Source organism: Vanessa tameamea, chromosome 9 (assembly GCF_037043105.1).
Source record: "Vanessa tameamea isolate UH-Manoa-2023 chromosome 9, ilVanTame1 primary haplotype, whole genome shotgun sequence".
Lineage (NCBI taxonomy): Eukaryota > Metazoa > Arthropoda > Insecta > Lepidoptera > Nymphalidae > Vanessa > Vanessa tameamea.
In genome coordinates this window covers 894,150-922,054 of record NC_087317.1, presented here as the reverse complement: position 1 = coordinate 922,054, position 27,905 = coordinate 894,150, and the positions used below count along the sequence as shown (strand labels likewise).

At 34.6% G+C, this 27,905-nt stretch overlaps 1 protein-coding gene across 2 annotated transcripts in view; it reads right to left on the bottom strand.

Moving 5' to 3' along the window:
• The window catches only part of LOC113402847 (protein tweety-like), a 77,729-nt gene that overhangs the window by 34,219 nt on the left and 15,605 nt on the right, over positions 1-27,905 (bottom strand). For both annotated transcript variants that reach the window (XM_026643177.2, XM_026643178.2), the window contains exon 2: positions 4,944-4,973. The gene's annotated coding sequence lies outside the window, so the exon portion shown is untranslated. The remainder of the gene's footprint in view (positions 1-4,943; positions 4,974-27,905) is intronic.

The following is a 27,905-nucleotide window of genomic DNA, read 5'->3' as shown; positions in this document are numbered from 1 at the left end:
TTAATGTGCGTTGTTGTCGGCAGATTCTACAGTCCGAACCGGTGTTAAGTATAAGTTTAATTTAATAATTTTTTTTATGATATACATAGGTAAGCGAACTGGCGAATGGGTCATCCGATGGTAAGTGGTCACCACTGCCTATAGATATCGCCAAAGCGCCACCAACCTTGGGAGCTAAGATGTTATAGCCCTTGTGCCTGCAGTTACACTGGCTCACTCACCTTTCAATGCGGAACACAACAATACTAAGTATTGCTGCTAGGCGATAGAATATGGTGAGTAGGTGGTAGCTCCCCAGACGAGCTCGAACAAAGCCCTACCACCAAGTAAATCTTATATCTTCAAACTTATAGAATGATACAAATTTTTTATCCAAAATGTAAAATTTTCTTAACTTATCGGTCTTAAATTGAAAACGAACAATACTGCTTAGGTTAGCTCCTAATACAATCATATTATATACTAAAACCTTCTCTGAAACGCGGTACGACTCATAGTATTAAGCTTTATGTATAATTGGTTTTATTTCTTTGATTTCAATTAGGCATTAAAAAGTCGTCTCCACGTTTAGTAGCATAGATTATATGTGTTGTAATATACAAGTTATGATTGCACAATGTTATGTCCAGGTCTCTAAGAGGCTTTGGAGTTAAGTCGAGTCCAATGTGCAAAATAACAAACGGAAAACCGCCGCGCACCGTATCACGTAGCGCGGTCAGCTCAGCTATCGATTTCAGAGTAAACATAACCTCAGAGCAGCTGCGCGCACGTGGCCTCTATTTCCGTACCGGTCGGGTCGACGTCCGGTGGCCTTGCCCCTCAAAATGAACAAGATTGCCCAAACCGTGCTGATAACAATATGCAGTGGACACGTTACTAGCCTACTTTATGGTTATTGTGAACTTAACATAATCGACGCCAGGGGCAAGTTGTGTCACTTGTAGATTTCGAACCATGTGTCTTAAAACTTTATATTCAATTACAAATGTTTGTAAATTATTACAATAATAAACTATTCCTCATAAAATGTCGAGATGGCCAGCAAATACAATACGTGACATTAAACAGGAATTTTGTGTTCAAAATTGGACAAGTAATCACAGATAAAAATCACGACGAAATGTTCCTATTGCATTTATAGGACGTAGTCTGTGGCCAACCGCTTATAATCATTACCAAACGAGAATTACTGATAGAGGAGAAACTGCCAAAGAGCCTATCTGCCCCGAGCGACAATTATTCTCGATCCCGGTTACAATAAAATTAAATAGACCATTGTGACGATCTATAACTCTGAACATTTCGATTGGTAACTATCTAACGCCAATTATAGCAATTTATTGATGCTACTATTGCTGCAGTTATTATTGTGATTTTGGATCAAACTGACATTCTGAAATTGTAGAAAGGAATTATTTTCTGATACAGTGGATACTGGATACTTTGACCTTAACGTTAGGTGCGGACTGCGGACATAAAGGCGCGATTTATTTTTCACATGGTTAAATATTGCCCGGCTGTGAAAGAAAAGATAAGATGAGGATATCATGCAGAGACCGGCACGTGTCGCTAGAAATTCCGATACCTATTCTCGAGGTACGTCCACTCCTCGTATCTCCACGATTCTCTTCGGTACAACAAGCTTACAATTTGGTTAAGACGAGAATAGGATTTTGTCATGTAGTCACATTTACGACATATTTGGAAATGAGTAATTGATTATGAAAACTCAGACAAACCTTAAGAAAAATAATACACACGAAACAGAACTCACTTCTATTTATATACAATGTAATGTAAAATTACATAATTAAATATCGGGGATATGGTTATAACGACATATTTAATATAAAATTTACTTTCAAGCTTATTATGTTTACTAATACATAACGTGAACAGAGCATTCGCTCTGCCTCAAAATTGCCTCGAAGAGCTCTTCAACGATAAGGCCGCCTTTTGTACCATCTATTACTTTGTTTCATTTGTTTGCGCTGTATTGTCTTTCTGCGCATAAAGCTATTTGGTTCTCTTCCCATTTCTTTAATTTCTTTCCTTAAATGTTTAATATTTGTATTTTTATAAAATAACTAGCAGCCCGTTACGACTCAGTCAAGATGAAATAAGAATTTTATTTACAAATCCCGATCGCATGTTTCAAATACTCACAAAAAAAAATCATTGAAATCAGTCCAACCTTTCAGAAGGAGTTCAATTACATAAACACAGTTAGGATTTATAAATATAAAAATAGGATAGGTACTTGGTAGTACGGCTTTATGCAAGCCCATCTGTTGCCAAAATATTGCTTTGTTTCGGCATAAGGGGTAAGTGAACCAATGCAATAACGTGCGCCCTTGACATAACTTATATTTTTAAGTATAAGAATAACTGTGATAAGAAACGCGCAAGAGAGAGAACTATTCAATCTTTCAAGATAATTTCCTATAAGATTATTATTATTATAGTCCACGTCAATGGGTTCCAATACAAAAAATACATTGATCTTATCAATTACCAAACAGACTTGTGACTGTCTTAAACAAGAGTCGTAAACTGCTTTCAGATCTCAGTTCAACGAACTCATTTTAATAACTGCAACAATCTTCTCATTCAGTTATTTCAAAACTTATTTATTATACGGTCTTATCAAAATATAGATTTAAAACATAATAGTACTATTATATAAAATGAGAGCTTGTAAGTGTTAGACAAAGACCTCGTTTGGATAAGATTTGGAAAATATTCCACAATGCGGCTCGAGTTCTTATTGGTAGATATAAATGTCATAGAATTCCACCCAATACGTGTAGGCCGTTTCACCCATTCTCACCAAGTCCGTATTTGTATAATAATAATATTCAAACCCAGTATTCACGTGCTCCATCTACTAGACAAAATAAAATGCCGATAGAACGAAGTCATTCAAAATGTTAACGTTCAAATTATAATTCAACTTCCTTTACTCAAAGTAAAAACTGCCGGTTATTCCGAACTTGATATAATCGTAATTTCTTTAGATAAGCATTTCTTAAAAACAATATATTTAGATAAGCGACACGAGCAACACTGATATAATTCTGAAAAATACAAATTAAATCTGGTGACTCACAAAATGTCTCAGAATGATTCTTTACAAATATTTAATGTATCCGATAATACATGACTGTTTGACATCTTAGCACACTGATTACTAAAAATACTAAAGTAACTCTGGCCGTCAGTCTGCTACACTTTCACGACTAAAACAATGAAGCAACATTTATGAAACTCAAGAAAGGACAAAGGCCACTTTTTGACGTCTAAAACCTACGACCGCGGCATCTAATAAGCCTCCGAAAACGCAGGGGAAAACTTGTACACAATATATCAATACTATCTCGAGTGTGGTCGAAATCAACCAATTTCATTTGAACGAAATCGACCAACTTTTAATATATTTAATTTTACTTATATTTGACTCAATACCTTTTAAATTGTTAAAAGTAATAAAAGTAACGTATATATATATTTATATTTAACAAAACAACTACTAATAAAATAATTTCCAATACCAAAGGCTAGTGCCATCGGCTAGAGGCGTTGTGATGAAATAATATTTAGGCGAATTACGACAACATGCGATACCAGTAATAATTAACTCTATGAATGCGTTGATACGCGATAATATCCACGCATGTGGGTTATTGGTCTTATCTCGCCGACTCGAATAGCGGCCGAGTAAGCTAAGCCCATTCATAGCGATTACACGCGTGGCGGCGTCTTTGCTTTATTAATTATATGATACTTGCCTATTCGTTTAGCGATGTTTGAACGAATGCGAGATTTACCTAAATATACTGGCTCACTTTAATCTTGACTAACGTCGCTTATGTATAAAATGATCGTATGTGAAGAATATAATCACCCTCTTAACAAGATTTATAGGTAATGCTATAAATTAAAAAATAATTAACATTACTCAAAAACGAAATATGTTTAAGTATTATTTTATTATACGAGGCGGTGCGTCGTTCAATTGTTCGACAATAACAGCTTACTTTTCATATATACGAATTTAATGCCTACTTCACACATTGGCTTAGCCTATTATTACGTTTGCACAATCGGGGATTTGTTTGACATAGTGCTACCGTCACATTATCGCTGATGCATCCTTTGCCACTGGAGGGAGTTTTATCCAGTTAACATGGAGTGGATATATTTAATGAAACCCTTCCCATTGTGGCCCATTTGTCCGTACGAATGGGCAAACTGGTGCTAAATGATCACCAAAGCCCATACACATTGGCGCTTTAAGAAATATTAACCATTACTTACATCGCTGTTGTGCCACCAATTTTGGAAACTAAAATATTATGAAGAGTCGAGATGGCCCAGTGGTTAGAACGCGTGCATCTTAACCGATGATTTCGGGTTCAAACCCAGGCAGGCACCACTGAATTTTCATGTGCTTAATTTGTGTTTATAATTCATCTCGTGCTCGGCGGTGAAGGAAAACATCGTGAGGAAACCTGCATGTGTCTAATTTCAATGAAATTCTGCCACATGTGTATTCCACCAACCCGCATTGGAGCAGCGTGGTGGAATATGCTCCATACCTTCTCCTCAACGGGAGAGGAGGCCTTAGCCCAGCAGTGGGAAATTTACAGGCTGATTATTATGTTTATATGTAAAATATTATGTGCCATGTTATTTAGGATGGCGTAGTAACGTTTTTGATTAGTTGTAGCATTAGTCCAAAGACTCTGTAAGTATCACATCACATCTTATACCGCCAATGCGCCGCCAACCACGGGAATAATTATGCCTTCCACTTACTTGAAATCCAAACACATTAAATTAAAGCTGTTTATCGGTAGACTAACTGTTTAATGTATTCCGTCTTTGTTAACTGTTAAATTTTTCCAACTTATTATAAATTTATTACTATAAAGAATACATACCACAAAATCAACGACGAACATCGTAGTTATCTGAAAGAGAAAAAATATATTAATAACACAATTCAAGATGTTGAAAATTTGTTGAGTTCTTACGTTCAGCATTAACCATTATTATATTTCACTAAATACTCACAAATCAAAATAACAAATAGTTACTGCACAAATCAAAACCGAGTCGATTATTGGAAGGATGCTAGCAGTATTTCCCCTTTGAATCGCAAGTCATCGGGGCGAGAAATACGTAGCTCTACGATCATCAATGGAGGCAATAAGAAACGGTAGAGGGTAGAAATATCTCTCACATTATCTGCTGCATTTGGTGGTAGGGCTTTGTGCAAGCCCATCTGGGTAGGTACCACTCACTCATCAGATATTCTACCGCCAAACAGCAGTACTCAGTATTGTTGTGTTCCGGTTTGAAGGGTCAGTGAGCCAGTGTAATTACAGGCACCATTAATATAACATCTTAGTTCCCAAGGTTGGTAGCGCATTGGTGATATAAGGAATGGTTAATATTTCTTACAACGCCATTGTCTATGGGCGGTGGTGACCACTTAACATCAGGTGGCCTATTTGCTCGTCCGCCTACCGATATCATAAAAAAATAAAATAAAAAATATATATATTTATAGAGTAATACGCGACGTTTTGAGAATACTACTTAGAAATTACGTCACTGACTCCATTATGGTGACAAACATAATCTTGTCTGTCGAAACATATTGCGCATACCTCGGTAAATAACACTAGTTAAATCCGAATAGGAAATATTATGAACAGAAACAGCGTGTGAATGTCCTACTGGGCTAAGACCTCTTCTCTCTTTGAGGAGATTTTTGGATCTAACTCCAACTGCCCCAATACGGGTTAATTTAAAGTGAGGTAAAATTATGATAACACCTAATAGTAATAACATTACTTTAGTAAAATGATCAGTAGAGTTATTCTATACGAATGAACTCGAAGTAAAGCTCGAAAGTGAATTGCTGACAAGTAACACACGACAAATGACATTGAGCACAATATAATAAAATAAATATAAACGATCCACGAGTAAACAATGCATATCATTTGGTCTCATTTTATTGGATCGAGCACAAAGTGTGAAATTTGTTTGTCAGAGAAAATCATCGCTGTACATTTATGTAAATAATCCGGCTTCTAGAGACGCGCTCGCTGCTCTACTATATTATAATAATCAAGTTTTCATGAATATTCAAGTAATTTAAGACTATGTCTTTCGTCCTTGTGCTGTTACGTTCTCATCGTTTAACTGTTACTACGTATTTAAAGTGCATAGAAATCACGGATTCAGATACAGCAGCGGTCACCAACCTTTTGGATGTCGCGGACCACTGAATTCGCAATTCATTATAAGAGTTGCTTTCAATTAAAACAAATATATATTTCAATGAATTCGCTGTATCATCAATTTGTTCTATTTCTTTTTTTATATTAAATTTCTAAGTTCAGGCAAATGGATCACCTGATGTTAAATGGTCAAGATTTAGTTAACCATTTCTTACATCGCCGAGTTATAAATACTCGAAAATCTTTGCCTCGAGGACAACGGATAGTTCGGAACCTGCTTTTTGAGACGACCTCCATGATCGAGTAGTGTGTGCACCGGTTTTCATTGGTACGCCACTGAGGTCCCGGGTTCGATTCCCGGCCGAGTCGATGTAGAAAAAGTTAATTAGTTTTCTATGTTGTCTTGGGTCTGGATGTTTGTGGTACCGTCGTTACTTCTGATTTTCCATAACACAAGTGCATTAGCTACTTACATTGGGATCAGAGTAAAGTATGTGATGTTGTCCAATAAATATTTATTATACATGAGTCGGGCACGGGCTTTTATAAACAGATCTCACACGAATATGCGTATCATAATACATACACAGTTAGCCATACAAAGTTACAATATATCATAGAGCATTCGTGACGTACGATTTCTCACGCCTTTCAAAGGCCATTTGCCTTATTCTAATGTAACAATGCATCTCCCCCTCCCCATTTGACCCATTTACATGAGTTGCAAATGACGCATGACCATTGATCATTACGATTTATTGTACTAAAAGTTAATATTGGTTGGTTGGTATTAGTAGATACACTGAATGTTGTCATAGATGCCCTTGAGGTAAATTGTAAAATTAATATTTATTTTTATATTCCAAACAATTATGACAACATGATCTAATGTAATATATTCAAACGAAATTCATATGCCTTATAAATAAAAAAATACACCTTATTAACAAATGAGTTGGTGGTTGGGCTTTGGGCAGGACCGTCTGGGTACCAGCTACTCATCACATATTCCACCGCAAGCAGGAAAGTATTCGTGTACTTCGGTTTGAAAGGTGAGTAAGCCAATGTAATTACAGACATAAGGGACATAAATTGGTTCCAAAGTTGCTGTCGCATTGACGATGTAAGGAATGGTTAAAATTCCTTACCGCGCCAATGTTATGGGCAGTGGTGAACACTTTTCACTGGTACAAAGCTACATTATTGCCGAGTGCTACAAAATATACTTATATCTTATCATTTTCATCTTAATAAATTGTATCTGCGTTGGGTTCAGTATACCTCTAAGATACCATCTCAGTTTAATTGATACTTTATTTAGGATACTACCAAGCTTTTTAATTGAAACATACTAGCTACATCACAAACTTTTGACGCCGCTATTTTATTTTTTTTAAATCGAGATGTAAAATTGAATTCTATGCAGACAAAATGAGGTCATATACATTTTTAAAACGCTGCATAAATATCGATGTGGTATCGATTTCTGAACTGCATTCGCGGTATATGCGGTCGGTTACGCCAATGTCAATCACAATCATATGTTCAGTTAATTACTATATTCTCATTAAAACACCAAGTCGTAACATGTGCACTTACTATCAAAAACAAAACCAAATTCAAGTAGGTTCTTAAAAGCACCGTTGAATCGTAACTTTAAACGTGATATTGAATAAAAAGTTACCAGCAGTTCGGAATGAAGATTCTATCGAAAAGGATCGGCAAGTAACTCAATATTGTAGTAGTTATAGACCTATGTTAATTAAAGTTCTCTCATACTTGTATGGACTTCACGTAAAATAAAATAAAAAACAAAAGCGCATCACATTTACAATTATTAAGATTTTTAACATTAACAGCTTAAACCCTTTTCCTGCCTTGTGTATGCTTATTGTGTCAGCTATTTCTATTTTGTACAGTCATAACACATATAATATAGTAAATATTTCTATACGTATAGTAACTACCTAAATGAGAAGGCTCCTGTTAAGGAGAAGCATTACAACTTTTTTGACCACGCTACTCTTTGTTAGCAAACATGGTAACACATCAAACACATACACGATCTGTGTTTAAATCACTATAGCGGTTTAATATTTACATATTCCATCCATCTAAGCCATTTCATCTCATCATTTCAGCTATATATCCGTATATTTCGAGGTTATAACACGAATTAGCGTACAGTTTCATCATTTTATATTTAACACTTCATAACATTTAACATACATAGAATGTTTGGTAGTACTAGAATATATATTATGTAACATTCTTTAAATAAAACGAAAACTATTTATATTGGAAGCGAGTACATTTTAAACTACTATGAATAGAGTGAATAACTCATCAGAAACAGCTGTTATTCGCTTATTCCGAAAGCAATTTAAACAATAGACATTATTATTAATGGATCGTACCAAATTTCGACAATTTCAAAGCCTACATTTTCACGGGATTTATGTTGCTTTGAACCGTAAAAGACGAATTAACCACTCGTTGAATATTATTTCAAGCGACCATTTACAAAATATTAATATATAACTTAATATCTATCGACTAATATCTCTACTGCGGCTCCGGGAGATTAACCAGTATTGTGATCATTTTCCACGAGACAGACCGAGCTTTGGCACAGGCAGTGTGCCGTGTAATGTGTTTGGTCTATTATTAGTTTTTGTTTCCGCATCTTTTTAGGAAGTTTATTTCTGTTTATAGACACTATCTTTGCAAGAAAAAAATAGTAACGATTATCTACAGTGTCAATGCGCGGCCACCTGAAGTATATGGGTATATATGAGGTCTTTACATATGAAATTGCCGTTTTGTACGGGAGGAATATAGTCAATTTTTTTTTTTTGTAAAATACATTTAAATTATCAATGTATACACCGTTATCTATGCACTTTTGCCATCTCATACGCATGCTTATATCATAATAAATTGACGTTGTCTTGGAGTCGAGATTACATATTCAAATAATTAATATTGCGTAAACATATAACACGCACTTAAGTGAAGTATTATTTATAATAAAATGCTTACAAAGAACAATAAACTTATTATCAATTTCGCAACGTCAGTTGCTATTGTGTACATAAATGGGTAAATCCCCAACATTTGAGTTAGTATTTTTTGTTTATTTATTGATATAGTTTCACGTCTACTAAGTTGTCCGTGGTTTTGTTTCGAGTCATTTCCATTCCTACACAAAGCAGTCGTTGCATTTGAAATCAGAAGCTGAATCAAGTTTCATCGTACAGACATATCTTATTACTAATATTGAAATATAAATTTGAAGTATCCCGAGATTATACTGATAATAATCTATTAAAAACATCAGTAGGTACCTCGCTGTACCTTATATTTACTTCGAAGTAAATTTTCAAATAATGGCCGTAATCTTAGACCAGCGGTTCTCAATCCGCAATCAAGTCTACACAATGAAAACTATTTCAAGAGAAAAGATTAGCTTTGTTTAATGAAACTATTAAAATTAATAAAATTTTTAAAATTTTTTGTTACAATTTTTTTGACAAAATTGTAACAGATTTTGAAAGAAGACACAGCATTGTTTAAAAAACCTCCTAAAAATATATAGGTCATGCTGTAAATTTATGTAACGTTATTATAAACGTAAGTTTATGTTTATTTCTATACACTAAAGTATGTACTAAAGGACGGAAACTTCCATATTATTACGGATGAATAGACATTACGTGACTTCACATAATATAAATATTAAAAGAATTTAGCAAAAGAATTTTTTGAGGCCTCGGTCATTGACCCCTATATTTAAAACTAAAAACGAGCTGACATTTACGTATTCAGTGCAAAGTTTCATTACGCGTAGTGCTACATTTCGACTACACGCGTTGCACCATGTAATTCGCCAAAACATCAACCTGTGTCGACATATGTATATATTGTAGCACCAATCGGCAGACGTTAATTGGATGGTCGTTATTGAAGTTTATGTACCGCTGAGCTATCTAGCAGCGAGTTACAACAATTAATGGATCGTATCAAAACCTTCATGAAACATCGTCTACCTCGTGAGCTCCTGTTGCGCCGACCAATTTCTCAGAAGTGGGCATCGACGACGACGACGACGAAGAAGATTTGGAAGTACGATAGAACACTAACCGCATCGGGCATGACCACAACGGAATTTCATCCCCCTAGGGTTATGAGGCCTTGACCTTCCAGATCTACACGGATTGACCTGGTAGCCTTTGCTACCTGTGACTATATGTCCCGGTGTAGAAGAGTAACCCGGATACCCGTACACAGCCAGGTAGGAAGACCCCACTACTACTCTACATCATGAAATAATACGTTATATATTTGTCATTTTTTATGGTGATCGATCAAATGGCATCGGAGTCTGTTTATCAAACAGATATATACCAACATCAATATCACATATCTATACATAAATAAGCAGAGACCACAACAGTACCCTACCTTCTCCGTTTGTCCATAGATTAGCTTTCTATATTAGATTTGACGAGATTTATTGCTCTTTTCGATAATTAGTAGAATCACATTCACACTGACCATTTGGATGAACGTCGAAGCACTCAAGCAAAGGTTAAATGTTCGCGTAAATAAGTAAACGCTGTACTTTGTAATCAGATTACTCGGAGACTAAGCTGGCGAGTTTTATATGTTATCCTATTAAAACAAACTTGATACAATGACCCAAACTATTGGATATTTTGTAAGACTTCTGATAATTTGAAGATTTTCATTTTAAAGACTATAGCTTGTTATTAATGAATTGTGGGCTCGCGAGATCCTGTTGTTCTAAAGTAGGTACATAATAATTCTCTAATAGCACCAGCCGTTAAGGAGCTTTTGCTAGCCTTCCGCTGACCTGACTTCGTCACCATAGCGATTCTTTAGACCTCAATAATTGTAGTGACGATTGAAACGGAAGGTGGTCCAGGATAGCGAAAGAATTGTTGTATTGTTATAAAAAATATTTATTAAGCAGGCAGAGTAACCACCTCGAGGCTCAAGTTCAACAATAACTATAATGGTTCATTTTAAGTACATCGCTATTTATACAAAATTCAAATAATAATTAATGTTCGTAGACGGTAGACGTAAAAATCATATCACGAAATTAAATAACATTGAAACAAAATTTATCATCAACTTAACTTAAATAAATATAAATTTTAAATTATATACGCGTTGGCCGTAACGATGAGTTTAACACGATATGATATAGTATGGCTTTGTGCGAGCCCGTCGGGGTAGGTACGACTCACTAATTAGATATTCTACCGACATTCTAACAGTAATACTTAGTATTCTTGTATTCCGGTTTGTCAAGATCACACACATATTATCTTGGATCCTAGGATTAGTGTACCTACCACGAATTAACATTTATATATTATATTAAATTTCTTAATAAGTTACATACAAGTAAAGTAAATAAACTTAATCGTACCTATTTAGTTTTGGTTGCAATATGTTTACCCAAACGGTGTATAGAGAATATCTGCGCTAAGAATAGCACCAAAACACATATTTATATATTTATGCAATGTATTTATAACGGGAAGTAGAGATAAACTTTGAGCTCCATGTTTCCGGTTCCGCCAATATAATATATCTTTAGGGTCAGTATTGGTTTATAGAATTATTAAAATGCCCTTATCTTTTTTTTTAATTACTTTTAAATTAGTGTTAAAAAAAAAACAAAAAAGTTTTCATTTTTATTTATTTTTTAATATATTCTGTGCTAAATATATAAATTACTAAATATACGACGAATATCTTAAGAGTAGAAACTAAAGAATATTTCAAACCGCTGGTAACTCTAAGTCGTATTTCATAAAACTTAAGAATCAAATATGCCTGCTAAAGCCTATGTGAAAAAAGGTTATTTTCATGATCATCCTACTCAAACGTTTTTTTAGAAATCTTACTTATATAAAACACATTATAAACGGAAGGTCGACCGTTTGAAGGCTTGGAGGAACCCTCGTTCAAAGCTGCGACAAAAGGCATAAAAGAACACGTGAGCTTCTGCGCACATTTACCGATCTAGCAAAACTACAACAAAGACTATTAAAGCACTCAAAAATAAATCAAAGTTACACATGTATAAGGTCGAATTTTAAATGTAAACAATTCGTGAAAGATTAAAAAGGTTGCGATTGGAGTCAGAGTTCAAGCCAGAGGTATACATTATATATATCGTTGACTAAATAAACCCTATTTGTATAATCAAAAGGTTCAAATTTAAATGACGGTTTTTTACAATCGTGTGGATAAAACTGAATATTGGTTTGGAGGTGATAAGTTTTTGCTCGCCCTATGTCGATAACTGTTTTGTAGTTTCGAAAGGTTACTTTTTTATATTTAGGGATCAGCGATGCTATAACCGTATTGGGAGCTGAACTTATTCGACACGAGTTTCATATGAATATCAAGTGAATTGAGTCTACAATTGGAATTTGTATATTTTTTCCTATGACATTTAAAACATATGTGTTCTTTAAAACTGTAAACGGTGAGATCCGATTTATTACTCATAAAGCTTATTTTTAATTCTGTAGAAATCTATATTAATATTATAAATGCGAAAGTAACTCTGTCTGTCTGTCACATGCTCTTTCACGGCCAAACCACGGAACCGAATTTGCTGGAATTTGCTATGAAGCAAGCTTAAGCTCCGAGGCAGACATGGGCTAATAAGTTAATTCTCCCTTATCTGTATATCTACAAATTATTAATATTCACCATAAAGTATATTAACTGTCTGGAAATATAATTAGTTCGAGACACCGAAACAAGTTACAAATTCCATCGTCCAAAACGGTAAATTTCGGCAACTGTTCATATGTGACTAAAACTGTATAACAAACTACTAACCGAACTCGTAAAAATTTATGACGTCTTTAAAATAATTGATCTAGATTGCATAAGTTTCATATTTTTGATCACGTCACATGCGGATCGGACCAGTACCGACCATCGATATCCAATCAACCAAAATATTCCATTATATGTATGCTAATCTAATTTTATTATTACTATATTGCATAATTTCATACATAAAAAAACTAACTACTTTTCTCTAATAATGTAAGAACAATACAAATAAATATGTTTTACATAGCGAAATCAGATTTGAATTGATATAGATAATAAAATGTATATCGATTCTATTTTTGAATTTCTCTCATTCAGTAGGCTGTTTAAATTCTTCCCTTTACAATAAAACTTATTCAATCAAAGGGAAATCAGCATAAGAAAAGAACCAAGTCGTGGGTTCAACGGCCTCTCTTATCTCGAACATGAAACTCCCACGTACCGAGATCCCCATCCAGTTTTCAAAGGAATCTATTAAATTATCAACCTTATCGCTCAAGGAATAACGCTTATTAGAATACTGAGTTATGCAATCATTCATACATATAAATATACGCGAGATATGTGATCCTTTAATTTTGCGATTAGTTGAAGATGACTGTTGTGCTGGTTTACTCACACGTATAAAAACTACCTAACCTAAATCAAATTGCTCTTTCCCATTATAAATTATAATGGCATAATTACCCCAATCAAATATTTAATCGGATGACTGAATATTTGATTATATATATAGCGGTAGCTTTACATTTAATTTAATGCTGTAATTTGACGATTCTTCCTTGTACAGAGAATATTTTGATTACGATCATTTGATTAAAAAATATTTTTAAATTTCTAAAATTTCGATATATCCTGTTCTAATTACAACAATTGTAAAACTAATAAAGTTAATTACTTTGCCATGTAAAGTAAAAAAAAAATAAAACAATATAAAAAAATTCTAAATTTAAAATGCAAGAACACCAAACGAGGTTAATAATAATGCCATGGATTTCGAATAAGATATTTAGACACGCGAAGCCTCTGTATACTCTGGCCCATTTGGACACGACCTGAAAATGGAGCGAGCCAACCGGGACACCCGACGACATACCCATTATATTAGTTATAAAAACAATGAATACAAAAGTAGTTCAAGTTTGTAATGGTTACGTTTTAAAGAAGACATTAAACGAACTCGCTGCATGCTAACATTCACCTAAAACATTTTTACTACTATAAATTAAATAGGTTGCCTTTTAAGAGTTCGTAGTAGAAAAAAAAACAAATGAATCCTGCTAGTTTCTTTTTTAATATAATCAGACATTTCTTAAACAAAAACAAGATTATTTAACTAGAATAATGTTTAGTCATTATAGAAATTATTTTTTAAATTAAAATGGTTAATTTAATGTAAGAACAATTATTCTATACTGAAATTAGGACATCAACTCAAATTACATTGCAGGCCACACGTTACTCTGAATTAGGTTGAATATAAGCAATAATAATATTTTTATGCAACATGGTCATAGTACTATAGTAGCTAAGATGGATCTTGCGTAACTGACACACGATGAGTCGTCCATCTAGTCGCGACCTCCGTCTGTTGTCGAGATGTTTCTTCTAATAGTGAAACAAGTGGAATTCTGAAGGGTAGGAGAGGTCGAAATTATCTGGTCGGCTGGAAGTTCCGGGCTACAGCTCACAGCGCAGCCTCCGTTGTATCGAACGACCGCGCCCGCACCCCACGTGGTCCATTCACCGGCTTACCACGTGCAAGCGAATAATCTCGGCAATATTTACACTGACTATCAAAAATTTTAATCGAATTCAATTGAGAAATCGAATGAATTATATCGATTGTTTAAGAATCAATTGTTTAAGAACCAAATCCTTTAAACATACGATCTAACCGATATATACAAACTAATCGATCTTCACAATCAGACGAGAGGTCGAACATATCAATGTCACAGCGGATGATAATGTACGGTATAAATCCTACTCCAGTTTCCGACTAATTGATTGCAACGGAAACAATAGTGACGGCGCATATCCGTCCGATCCTGATTGTGGTACCAACTGCAGCGAGATCTCAACGCATGCATTAAAAACACCACGGATTGAATATATTCCGCATCCGAAACAATCAGGGCAATCAATATTAGTGACATTTGAAATTAATTTTAAAACCAAACATTAGTGAACGATTAAAAAGCTCCATTCATTTGCATACATTTTCTGGAATCTCCAATAAATTAACAGTCTGTACTTCCAAATATATTTATAACATCGACCTTTGAGATTGTAAAAAAAAGTAATAATACAAGAAAAAATATTCAAATCTCATCTCAATCCGCTGCACTAACATTTACACGGCAAAGGTTGGTAATAAAATCAACGATTCCAAGCACCCGAAGGTTTATTGGCTATACGACATATTATGTACGTTTTAAATAACCTGTTTCGTAGACTTGACTTTCAACTGTCTCGCTTCGTATGTGATTTACAACAAAGTAATAGATTTTGTTTAGCAATAACATTTTATATCTACTTTATATCCTGGTAATGTACTGACGTTTTATAAAGTACAATCGCCAATTGATAGCGCTCCTTATTTGAAGGATATATTTGCGGGGCCATCCTTATTAAGAACACCGCAGAGCCTTTTGCTCACGGTATCTGCATATAAAAACAATTTTATAATCGGTCCTTTAATGTTCAAGAAAAAATATTGTGGAATTACCCTGTAAATATTAAATAATCAAAATACTTTCTTCAGCTTTTAATATTCTAAGCCTGTGTTAAAAATCAAATCTCAATACTTGATATGGCTTCAAATATTTTTATTGTAAAATAAACTCCAAAAGATGCTGTTTAAATATTTATGAGTGCATAATATTAATATATATACCTACTTAATTTTAATTAATGTTTTTATGTGCACTATAAGAAATTCAATTTGGATTGCGTTTTAGAAATGGCGAGTTAGTATCAAGCTCTTTTCAAAAATAAATTTGTAAATATGTGGTGTACTCATAATGCAGGATAAAAAAATTAAATTGTTGTTATTTTAATAACGGAATTTATGGAATAAAATTAAATCTCCAAAACGGATTTTTTTTATCTGTTACAATAGCCGAGATGTGATCTGCAGACCGTTGAGACTGATTGCATTCATTTCATATACAATTTTATGTTCGTTTGTTTATTTAACTAAAAACCACAATTAAACTTTCCTAACATTTAATCATATTGTTATTGCGAAGCTTTTAGTTTATTGAATATTAACTAGAATTACTCATACGTGTCATAGTTATTATTTACAGCATGACATATTATTATTTGATTGACTGTATTGCTGGTAACAAGCACGCTTCCTAACGAGTTTTAGTTAACGATAAACGAGTCCAAGGTTTTCAAAATTACTTTCGTATCGAATAATCTGTATTCAATCTTATTTTTTTTTAAACGTATATTTATGTCAATTTTTTCAATCATGTTTTTAATATGTAAACGTTACAAACGTTAAAATACCCATGATGACTATCGCGGGGTGACTTTACGGACATTATCATGCGCCCACTTCCTTATATTGTATATTTTGTCATCGTTATGATCAATTTATTGTTACTAATATTAATAAATATTAATAAATAAATATTGTACAACATCACATACATTACTCTGATCCCAATTTAAGTAGCTAAAGCACTTGTGTTATGGAAAATCAGAATTAACGACGGTACCAAAAACACCCAGACCCAAGTCAACAACTAGTGAACTTTTCCTACATCGACTCTGCCGGGAATCAAACCCGGGACCTCGGAGTGGCGTACCCATGAAAACCGGTGTACACACTACTCAACCACGAAGGTCGTCAATATATAATTATGTATATAATAATAAATATTTGTTGTATTATTGTTGCTCTTACTTTATAATTCAGTTTGTCTTACTTTTTGGTAACAAATATGTTTGTATCAAAACACATCAGAAGCGAAAATTAGAGAAAGTCCTATAAAAAACGAGATTACATTCGAAGTGAATATAAAAAATTAAAAGAGTATGAATACGTCGCGACAAATTCATCGTGAAAAAAAATGCCACGGATTTACAGATACACAAATTGGACTTGATTTGCAATGAAATTCAACGAAATTGAATCGTATCGGATATATTTGTTGGCAAATATTTAGCCCAGCGCCCGTGGGAACCATCACTCACGAACGTAGATCATTAAAATTTTATGACGTCATAAATATAAAACAATTGAATAAAAATCTTATTATATTATAATATGTTTACAATAATATTGTTTATATGTACGCGAGGAAAAGTAAAGGTACATTTATAACACGTAGTGTCCTACTTCGCAAAGTAAATACATCCTTCCTAGCATTTGTTTTTATAGAAAGATTCCACGGTTATTTTTGACATACCTATTAATAAATTTTATCTCATCTCTTACCAGTAACACGTTGAAAAATAAAACATAACACTCAATACAAAATTATATTAATGATAAAGGTGGACTTAGTATTTTCTGATTTCCAGCTAGAATATATATTAATGTGCAATTAAATTATTATATTATTTTGATATATATATATATATATATATCCAAATCAAAATATACTTTACAAGCAACTATTTTAAGTAAAGTACCACCGGTTCGGAATGTAGATTCTACCGAGAAGAACCGGCAAGAAAATCAGTAGTTACTCTTTTCAACATCTAAAAATACAGTCATGTTAGTTAAATACAATTTATATATATGCATGTTATGTCGCCTGCCTGGAAGTCAACAAGCATTAACTCCACGCTTTTTTATCATCTATATAATCTTGTTGTATATATAGTGATTGTCATATTAAAATGGTGGAAAAGAGTAACTACTGAATTTATTGCCGATTCTTCTCGGTAGAATTTACTTACCGAACGGTCGAAGCATTACATTTGATTCTATACTTTAATACGACGATTCAAAAGTTATTTTGTTAGTCGACTTGAATAAAGAATATTTTTATTTGGTTCTTTATTCATAATATATATATATATATATACTCCAATATTTCGTACGACATTTTCATTTAACATGCGCTATGTTGTGTTCTTTTTTTATTTCACTCGCAACAAATAAGACAAGAAATAGTAAATATAATATTATAGCAGTAAAGTTGGAAGTCAGGATTCCGATACGGCTACCGTATGTAAGTAATGACCTCCACTCATAGACATATTAACTCGAGAAATATTAACCATTCACACATAGACGCGGAAAATAACAATAGAAATCATTGCTGTTTCGTAATGGAATAACTGATGATCGGTCGTACCTAGCCAGTCGCTGTCAAGACAATAATATATATAATAAAAACACTTATTTGAAACGTAATATGAGTCCATATCACTTTACTTAAAAATATCTTACAGTATACTAAAATATAGTGTAGCATTATAAAAAAACATTAATTTAAATAATAAACTAGTCGTCACTTCTTAGTTTGGAGCGGGGTGTGTCTCTAGCATTATGGACTCCAACCTCCAGAAGCTGATTTTTCTCGCATCCGACTGTACATCGTCAAACATGCCTGTCGCGCAGTAGAATCGAGCCTCACCAGAATCTTTCAGGGATGTCGTAAACATGCGAAAGCTATGTAGGCCTGATAGGTGTAGTTGGCCCATAAAGAGCTGGCGTAAAGCCTATCTTATTCGTTCGATCATTATTTATTAAACATACATTAAGAAAGATTTCTTTTCTAAATAAATATAATTTATATCGAACGGTTTCTCAACACGTTCCTTTATGGAGCAATCAATAACAGTTCAAAAGTTTCGCTGACACGACATCACATCATGACATCGTGTTCTCGTGATGGATGAAGGGTGTCGGGTGTCCTGCTTACATCGAGGTAATTGAAATAAGATAGAGTGCTGTAATTATTTGATCATTTTAAATACCTTTGTTTACTACGCGAAATTGACACCATATACTGTTAGTTTATTTTAAATTACTGTTTCTTAATGACATTATCTCTTATTATGAATTTTTGCTATTTTATCTAGTAATTAATAATTTTAATAGTAATCAAAGAGACCAAATGTTTCTTTACAAAATATTAAATAATTTAATTGATTCTCCATATCTGCTCAGTAAGATTTTATTTAAATGTCCTCGTTTTAACGCTCGCTCTCAGGATACTTTTTCAATACCTATTTGTAAAACTAATTATTTCAAAAATTCTTTTATTCTAAGATCTTGTAATAGTCATAATAGAAAATACAACCACATTGATCTGTTTAAAAATAGTTTAAGTAAATTTCATAATCTTGTGAAAAATACTTATTAGTAATTAACCATAACCATATTACGTTAAAATTTTACTTTGTCATAAATAGTTATATTTTATGTAACATCAAAATTAGTCCACTTCCCTGTTAAAACAGTAGTGGAAACTTAACTGGCATAAGTGTTAAAATATGATTATTATATTAAGTTGTAATATACGATATGCTGTATGTTTCCCTAATAAATAAAATAAAAAAAAAAATAAAAATAAAAAAAATAAAAATAAAAAAAATAAAAATAAAATTAATATGAGTGTTATTTATATTTTATTTATTTCTTAAGCTAAAAAATACGATCAAATTACATATAATTAGTGAATCCTCACGAGAACCAGAAATTACTTGATCCATCCATTTTTTCCCGATATATTTTCTATAGACACAGTAAAAATAGGCTTTACTAATGAGATTATTTTAGGAACTGATTAAAGTTCACTGTGGCAATTCAATGCACAAACTTTTCTTTTACATGAACATTATAAAACAAAGTTTGACGTCAAAATTTCAACTCCAGTATTAAATTGGTGTATCACAATTCTTTGAATTATAATTAACAAATATTATGACATAGATAATTCTATATTAAAATATTAAACAAATATAAATCCAATTATCCAATTTAGAACTGCCAAGTATAAAACTATGTTAAATCTCATAACATGTTACTCTGGGCGACGGTTATTAACTTAATCCGGATGGAAAGTTCCAGACAGGATCGTTCCGTCGTTCACTTTAAGGAAACTTCACCGGAAACCCTGTGTAAAACTTCTTCTATTCGGGAGACAAGCTTCTTGCGAAGTCTTATATGTAACAACGGGTATATTGTAAAAGATCTGATCGATTTCATTTTGCTAGTGATTTCAAAATACTTGCCACAGACAGAAAATTGTGTTTTTCTAAAATCTATACTCTAATATGTTGACTACTAGCTGTCGCCTACGGTTTCGCTCTTAAAGGTACCGTCACCTTGCTTCATGTCAAATTTCATCAAATTCCATTCAGTAGTTTAGCCGGGAAATAGCAACAAACAGAATTTATAATATTGTTATATAGTATAGATTATGTTGTTTTTATACTATATTACGACTTTGTGTAATCAGCACCATAAAAAAATTGGAGAAATATTATAAATCCTTATTTCCCAATTCTTAACCCTGACTCGAGCCGAATTATTGGTTATGTTTCCATTTATTCCTATTTCTAATATAATTCCCTACCTCTACTACCCTACTACAATTATCAATGGCCCAGTTAGCATACTAAAATTCTAACCAAAGATTCCGTGCTCAAAACCAGACAAGCACCTGTAAGTTTGTGTTCATAATTTAAGGTCAAGGAAAATTTTGTGAGGAAACCATACGTCAGGTGAAATTCTGTCACATGTGTATCCACTCGCATTGAGTGGATACACATAGTGTATATATATATATATATATATATATATATATATATATATATGTGTGTGTATATATCGCATAGTGGCATAGGCCACTTTGTTTTAAGAGGAGAGTTGGAGATTACCCAGCCGTATTACTATCAAAGTAAAATTAATATATGAATATTTTTTGTGATTATTCAATATCGTACCCAAAACAAATTTTGTATACAAATAACCAATTCATTCATAAACTGATAAGACATTACCAAGTTCTCGAAAGGCTTAATAAATAGAAGATAATCCTGTACAATGCATTAGTTACTTAGACAGCTAAGCTAGGCTATCCGCTATTTAGTTTACTGCTAATATTTATTTCATAATTTATCGCACGAAACAAAAGCAATATTAATAAGTACAACAAAATAAACTTAATGCTAAAACATCAAACCTTAGAAAAGGCAGCGATCATAGGTGTATAAATATATTTACACACACATACAGTTTATTGATGTTGAAAGTGGAATACTTTATTAGTAAATGTTACCACCCAATTGAGCTCGCAAAAAATGTAAATGGCCATACCACGGTTTCTTACATTTTTTCGGCTATCTAGATTTTTTCCCGCAGTTGATAAAAAAGTACTATAGATACTAATATTTTACGTTTAATGGCCTCCTTTATGGGGAGAAATTAAGATACAATCTCAAACGACCTCATTAATATTAAAAAAAAAATTATATCAACAAATCGCCCAAACCTTTCAAAATGAACATTTTGATCATACAAAAACTTTTTATGTAATCAAAATGTCGTGTTTTCATTTCTTTTTTCTTGCAGTCATCTAAGCAGAGAAACTACAAAAAGATTTTAAAGTTATTGTCCCGAAATACAATGGACCAAACGCTTCATTGCACTAAACACTGACGGATCTACAACAACTGCACGCTCGGTCGAAGCTGAAAGAAACCCAATACAACCAAAATGAGTTGCCAATATTGCGTCAGCTTGCTATGATGCAGTTTAAAAAACAAAACTAACAACTGTCTCTAAATAACAGTCGATTCGACGACTGTAATATTTCTCAAGTAGAATACCTAAATATCCGTATTGTATTCGAAATTGTTGTTAGTTGCAACTTCGCTTCTGTAAGTGCAAAGCATAATACCTATATTCATCTATTTTTATCTATATATATAAAATAACAAGTCCTGACCGACTGATTCATCATCGCCGAGCGTAAACTATTAAAGTTAGGGCCGTGAAATTCGGTGAGTAGGATCGTTTTATTGAGTAGACACCCACTAAGAAAGGAATTTTAGAAATTCAACCTCTAAGGGGGTGAAATGGGTGTTGAACGTTTGTATGGAAGCCCGTCATTTTTTAAGGTAGAAACATGAATCTTTATTTTTGGGATACTGATGAGAAATGACTAGATATGTATTTAAGCGTTTCTGGATATTCTACCTCTAAGGTTTGAAATAGCGGTTGAATTTTTTTTTCTTTTTTATGTGACAATCGAGCAGGATCACCTGATGGACGCTTGAGGGCCAAGAACACAGCGCCGGGTCCAGACGGGGTTCCAGGGCGTGTTCTGTGCGACGCCCTGGAATTCCTGGGTGCAAGCCTTCGGGAGCTGTTCGACGAATGTCTGTTCAGTGGGCAGTTTCCGAAGCCTTGGAAAGAGGGAAAATTGGTCCTGTTGTCGAAGGAAGGTCCGCCAATGGATTCCCCTTCGGCATACAAGCCAATAGTGCTGCTGAACGAGACGGGCAAACTCTTCGAGAAGATCCTCGCAGCCCCTCTCGTTCAGCACCTCGAGGAGGTCGGTCCAAGTCTCTTAGAGAATCAGTACAGATCAGTACAGTAGTGGGTTCAGGGCGGGCCGGTCGACGGTCGACGCCCTGGACGCCCTGAAGACTCGGACGACGGAAGCGGTGGCCCGGGGGCAAGTCGTCCTGGCGGTATCGCTCGACGTGGCGAACGCCTTCAACAGTCTCCCTTTCGAGACGATATGGGAGGCACTCCGATAGCATGGGGTGCCGACCTATCTCAGGAGGTTGCTGGAGGCGTACCTCCAAGACAGGGAAATCCTCTGGGCGGGGGTCGACGGGAGGCTGGTCCGGCGTCGGGTAGGCTGCGGCGTTCTACAGGGATCGGTTCTCGGCCCAATTCTGTGGAACGTCGGTTTCGACTGGCTCCTGCGAGCTCCCGTCCTTCCCAGGATGGGGGTTTTGTGTTACGCTGACGACACCCTCGTCACGGCGACTGGGCGGGAGTTTCGGGAGGCGGCTCGCCTCGCCGAAGTCGGAACGGCTCTCACCGTGGACCGCATGGGAATACTGGGCTTGAGGGTCTCCATATCCAAAACGGAGGCCCTCTTCTTCCACGTTCCACGGAAAGGACCACCACGAGGGGCGAATATCACCGTCCAGGGGACGGTGATCAAGGTACAGGCCCAGATGAAGTATCTGGGCCTGATCCTGGGCGGACGATGGAGCTTCGGGCAGCATTTTGAACATCTCGGCCCGAGACTCATCAACGCCGCCGCCGCCCTCGGTCGCCTCCTTCCGAATGTGGGGGGGCAGGGGTCGCTATGCCGGCGTCTCTATTCCGGCGTAGCGAGGTCGATGGCGCTGTACCCCGATCTGGGTAGACGCCCTCACCGCTGACAATCGGGCCCTGCTGCGAAAGCCGCAGAGGGTCATAGCGGTGAGAGGCATCAGAGGGTACCGTACGGTGTCGTGGACAGCGGCGACACTTCTCGCGGGCGATCCGCCCTGGAAGCTCCTGGCGGCGACTATGGGCGGAGACCTCTCGCTGCCGAGCATCGTCAACGAAATGCTCGGTAGCGGCTGCTAATGCCTCCCCCTTGCTCTCAAATGCTTCCGACCATTTATAAGCAAAGTAAACTAGAAGATAACCGGCTCCTCAGGATTCAGGATTCAGAATTTAAGGCCTCAAAAATTATGCAACGGCACCAGACTAATAGTAAGGGTTCTGTATCGTAATGTCATAGGTTACAGCTATCACTGGATGTACGAAAAGAGAAATAGTGTATATTCCAAGAATATCTTTAATACCATCAGAATACCCCTTTAATTTCAAGAGAGCACAGTTCACGTTTAAAGTATGCTTCACCATGACAATTAATAAAACACAAGGTCCAATTTCTAAAATGGCCGGAGTAGATATAAGAGAAGACGGTTTTTCGCATAGACAGTTCTAAATAGCCTGTTCGAGAGTGAGCTCTGTAAGCAGTCTGGTGTATCTAGCCCACGAAAGTCGAACCACAAATGAGGTCTTAAATTAACATAATATTTTAAATTATTCGGTAATATAATCAATTTCCACGCGAGCAAAGCCGCGGGCAACTGCTAGTCAATTATATATGTATGGCAGGTGTTAGGTACCCTATTTCTGTACCCCTGTGAACTTGTATGCCAAATTATTTATTAATAGATCGAACAAATAAATAAATACACTTTCACATCTTTCATAATATTACTTAGGATTTACTTAACCCTTTGATAGACTCCTCTTTACGTACATTAAAGATAGACAAATACCTGTACAGCACAAAATGCTACTTTATCGATCGAAATAAAAATCAAGATATTCTTAATTCACGTACGCTCATAAAATCCCTTTTGAATCGTCGTTTACGACACTTACTAGCGATTAATTTAGGACAACTTTTGGGTTAGAACTTTTGAAATTTGATATAAAAGTGCGTGGTACTGTTATTTTTGCGTGTGCTTGTTACACTTATTTACACATATATAGTCTATTCCAATCGAAGAAAGAATACAGATAAACAAACGTTAGCTCTACGTATGCCACCCGATTTGCTAATAGCTCAGCTATATTATACACGAGTAACAGTTGATTAATATATCTCTATTTATAATACAACACTTCCTCAATACTACATATTTCACTTGAATTTTATTTCCAAAGTTCCGATAACAGCTAGGTCTCGTTCAAAACGCCATTTTTTGTTAATCCATAATATCCAGGATCTCGAAAAACAATATCGCGTCAAATCGACGTCAAAGATTGTTTATTTGCCCTTTGGCCTCTTGTGGTTAGAAAAGGCTATACACACATGCATGCAATTTTCTATAGAGGCTTAACCTGTCCCAGATCGAAAACCACAAATCATTATTAATGATTCCGAACATAGTAAGTATAAGTATATAAGTTACACAATTAGTTTCTATTTCCAAAATTTATATAATAATATAATCTTTCAGACAAGTTGCAACATCCATCACTTGTAATCTCCGTAGATACTCCGCGCTCCTTTCTCGTTCATTAAAAACAAAAATAAATTCCGAATACCGTCTACAAGAAGAACGCTTTTTAATCTTGAGCTTAACGCTTAAATCTAGAAAGTAGAAGATAAAACCGGAACGAATGAATCACTAGTCCGGAGCAACAAAGACACGAGTCAATTAATTCAATTCATTCGATGAAGCAAATCCGTTCTGAACGGGGCGGCCATTGTCGGTCGCAACCCAATAATAAAAACGCAAAAAATTACACAATCATTTTGTACCGACTTAATAAAAACTGCGTTTTAAATAACTTCGTATAAAACGATTTCAAACTATTAAAACAGGGTCAATATTCATTTGTGTTTACAAGTAAATAATATGCATTCCGATTTTAAAATTGATTCTGCCTACAGATTATAAAAGCGGTTTGTCCAACATAAACAAAGGTCGTATACAGATACTATAATATGGCCGAAATTTGAGACGAATTTTAATATAGAACAAGCAACTAAAACAGACAGATAATGATACTAAAATAAATGGGTTTATCTATAAAGATATTATTAGACTTCGACACAGTTCAACCGATCACCATGAAAGTTGGCTCAGATATATATTTTTTTTTAATTGAGAAGGTTTTTAAGAAGTGGATAATATCAATCTCGTTGTAAAACGCCGCTAGTTGGCACTGCAGATCATCAATTTCTATACCGTTCGAACGATCGCCATGATAATATGAATACATTAGAACACTGACAATAGCTATTTGAAACCATTTTACCTTACCATTAGACCTTAATCTAAAGAGGCATTACCACGAATATCGGCCTAGATTGAGCTAATACGTTATAAAATTGAGCTAAATTAACGAACACAATTAATTAATTAAATTATAAATACTAAATTGTTTTATGTACATATCATATCTAAATGAACGAAGGTGGTAATCTTTTAGGCAGTGTTGTTTCAACCTGTGTGGGTCGCGACTCCCTGGGTCACAGTCGTAATCGAAAAGGCCGTGGAAAGGCTGTACCTTTGATAGAGTTCAGAGCTTTGATCACCTTTTCAAGTACGTAATTAACATCAGAAGGCAAAGCCTTGGCTGTTAGAAATTATCAATTTTCACCAATATATAGGCTCTCAGGAGAAATAAAATGAAATAAGTAGTCTTTAAAAGTACCGATTTTAAACTCAATTGTTTAAAGTGATACATCGGCGTCTTCGGATTTTTTTTATTTGTAAAGCGGTCGCGTATTCAAGAAGGTTGAAAATCCCATTGAACCCATTCTGGCACTGCCAAGACAAGTGTAGTATTTGTTTCATAAAAAATATATTTATTTTATCAGTAACACAACAGTTATTTGACAATTTATCTGTAATGAATAAATCCATTTTTTATTCACACAAGAATTTCCTGTGTAAATTTATCGTGATCATGTTTTTAATGACGACATTTCGGCAATTACGCCCGCAACGATCACGATATTCGTGAACAGTCGACTCAAGATGTTTAAAAGTAAAGTTCAATAAAGGTTAAAATTTATTTAAATGTGTTATAGCTGTAACCCAAGGTGTTTCTTTAAAAAGATAATGTGATAAATGCATTAAAAATTGTCTTAATATATTTTATTCGGGTGCGATGGCCGACTTGCAAATTGGCCACAGGTAAGTAAGTAATCAGCACGGCCAATAGACATTGGTACTGTAAGAATTATTAATCATATTACTCGTCATCAATCATTACTTACATCGTCCATGCGATACCGATCTTAGGAACTAAGATTGTTATGTGCTTTGTATCCGTAGTTACATTGGTTCACTCATCCTTCGAACCGAAACACAACAACAATATTAAATACAGTTACGCGATGATTATGAGGCATTGCTCGAAGCTCTATTACGAAATTATGCGTATGCCATTAATTTGACACGGTAAACTTTGCCGTTTCATAGATTCAGGTCAATTGTAAAAAATACATCGATAAAGAAGGCATATTATTCGATACAAGAGTATATTGATGATAAAAAAGCGTGGAGTTAATGCTTGTTGACTTCCAGGCAGGAGACATAACATTCATTATATAATTGTATTTAACTAACATGACTGTATTTTTAGATGTTGAAAAAGAGTAATTACCGAGTTTCTTGCCGTTTCTTCTTTCTCGGTAGAATCTACATTCCGAACCGGTGGTAGCTTTACTTTAAATAGTTTGTTAAATGACGATTCAAAAGTGCTTGTAAAAGCCTACTTGGATAAAGTATATTTTGATTTTGATTTGTTTATACGTATCCACTCATGTACAACTTCAAAAGTATTGTATAAGACAATTGTTGTTAATTCGTTTAAAACTGCAAGTAAAGAACCTCGTGATTGTAATGGAACTTTACTTGAAACTTTTCTCGCAGTGCGTGTTGTTTGTGCGTGCCAAAATAAATAATCGGTTTGATTCTCCAGTGAGGCCTTATTGTAAACGCACCAAAATATACAATAATTACGTCATAAACACTTAATGGATAAATAATGAAACATTTTATCTTCCATTCGTACCTACCTAAGCTTCCTTTTATTCCAGAATATTCAATGATTAATGATTAATAAATTCAATGAATCAAAACGAACCGGACAAATATTTCGTATTATTAATGTAATAGTTTTTAAATCAGTACCGTAACGTTTAATTAATTGTCTCGAAACGATGACATAATAAAGTACCTTCTGACGTGGTTCATTGATTGGTATATGAAGGTCGGATGACCAATGACGAATAC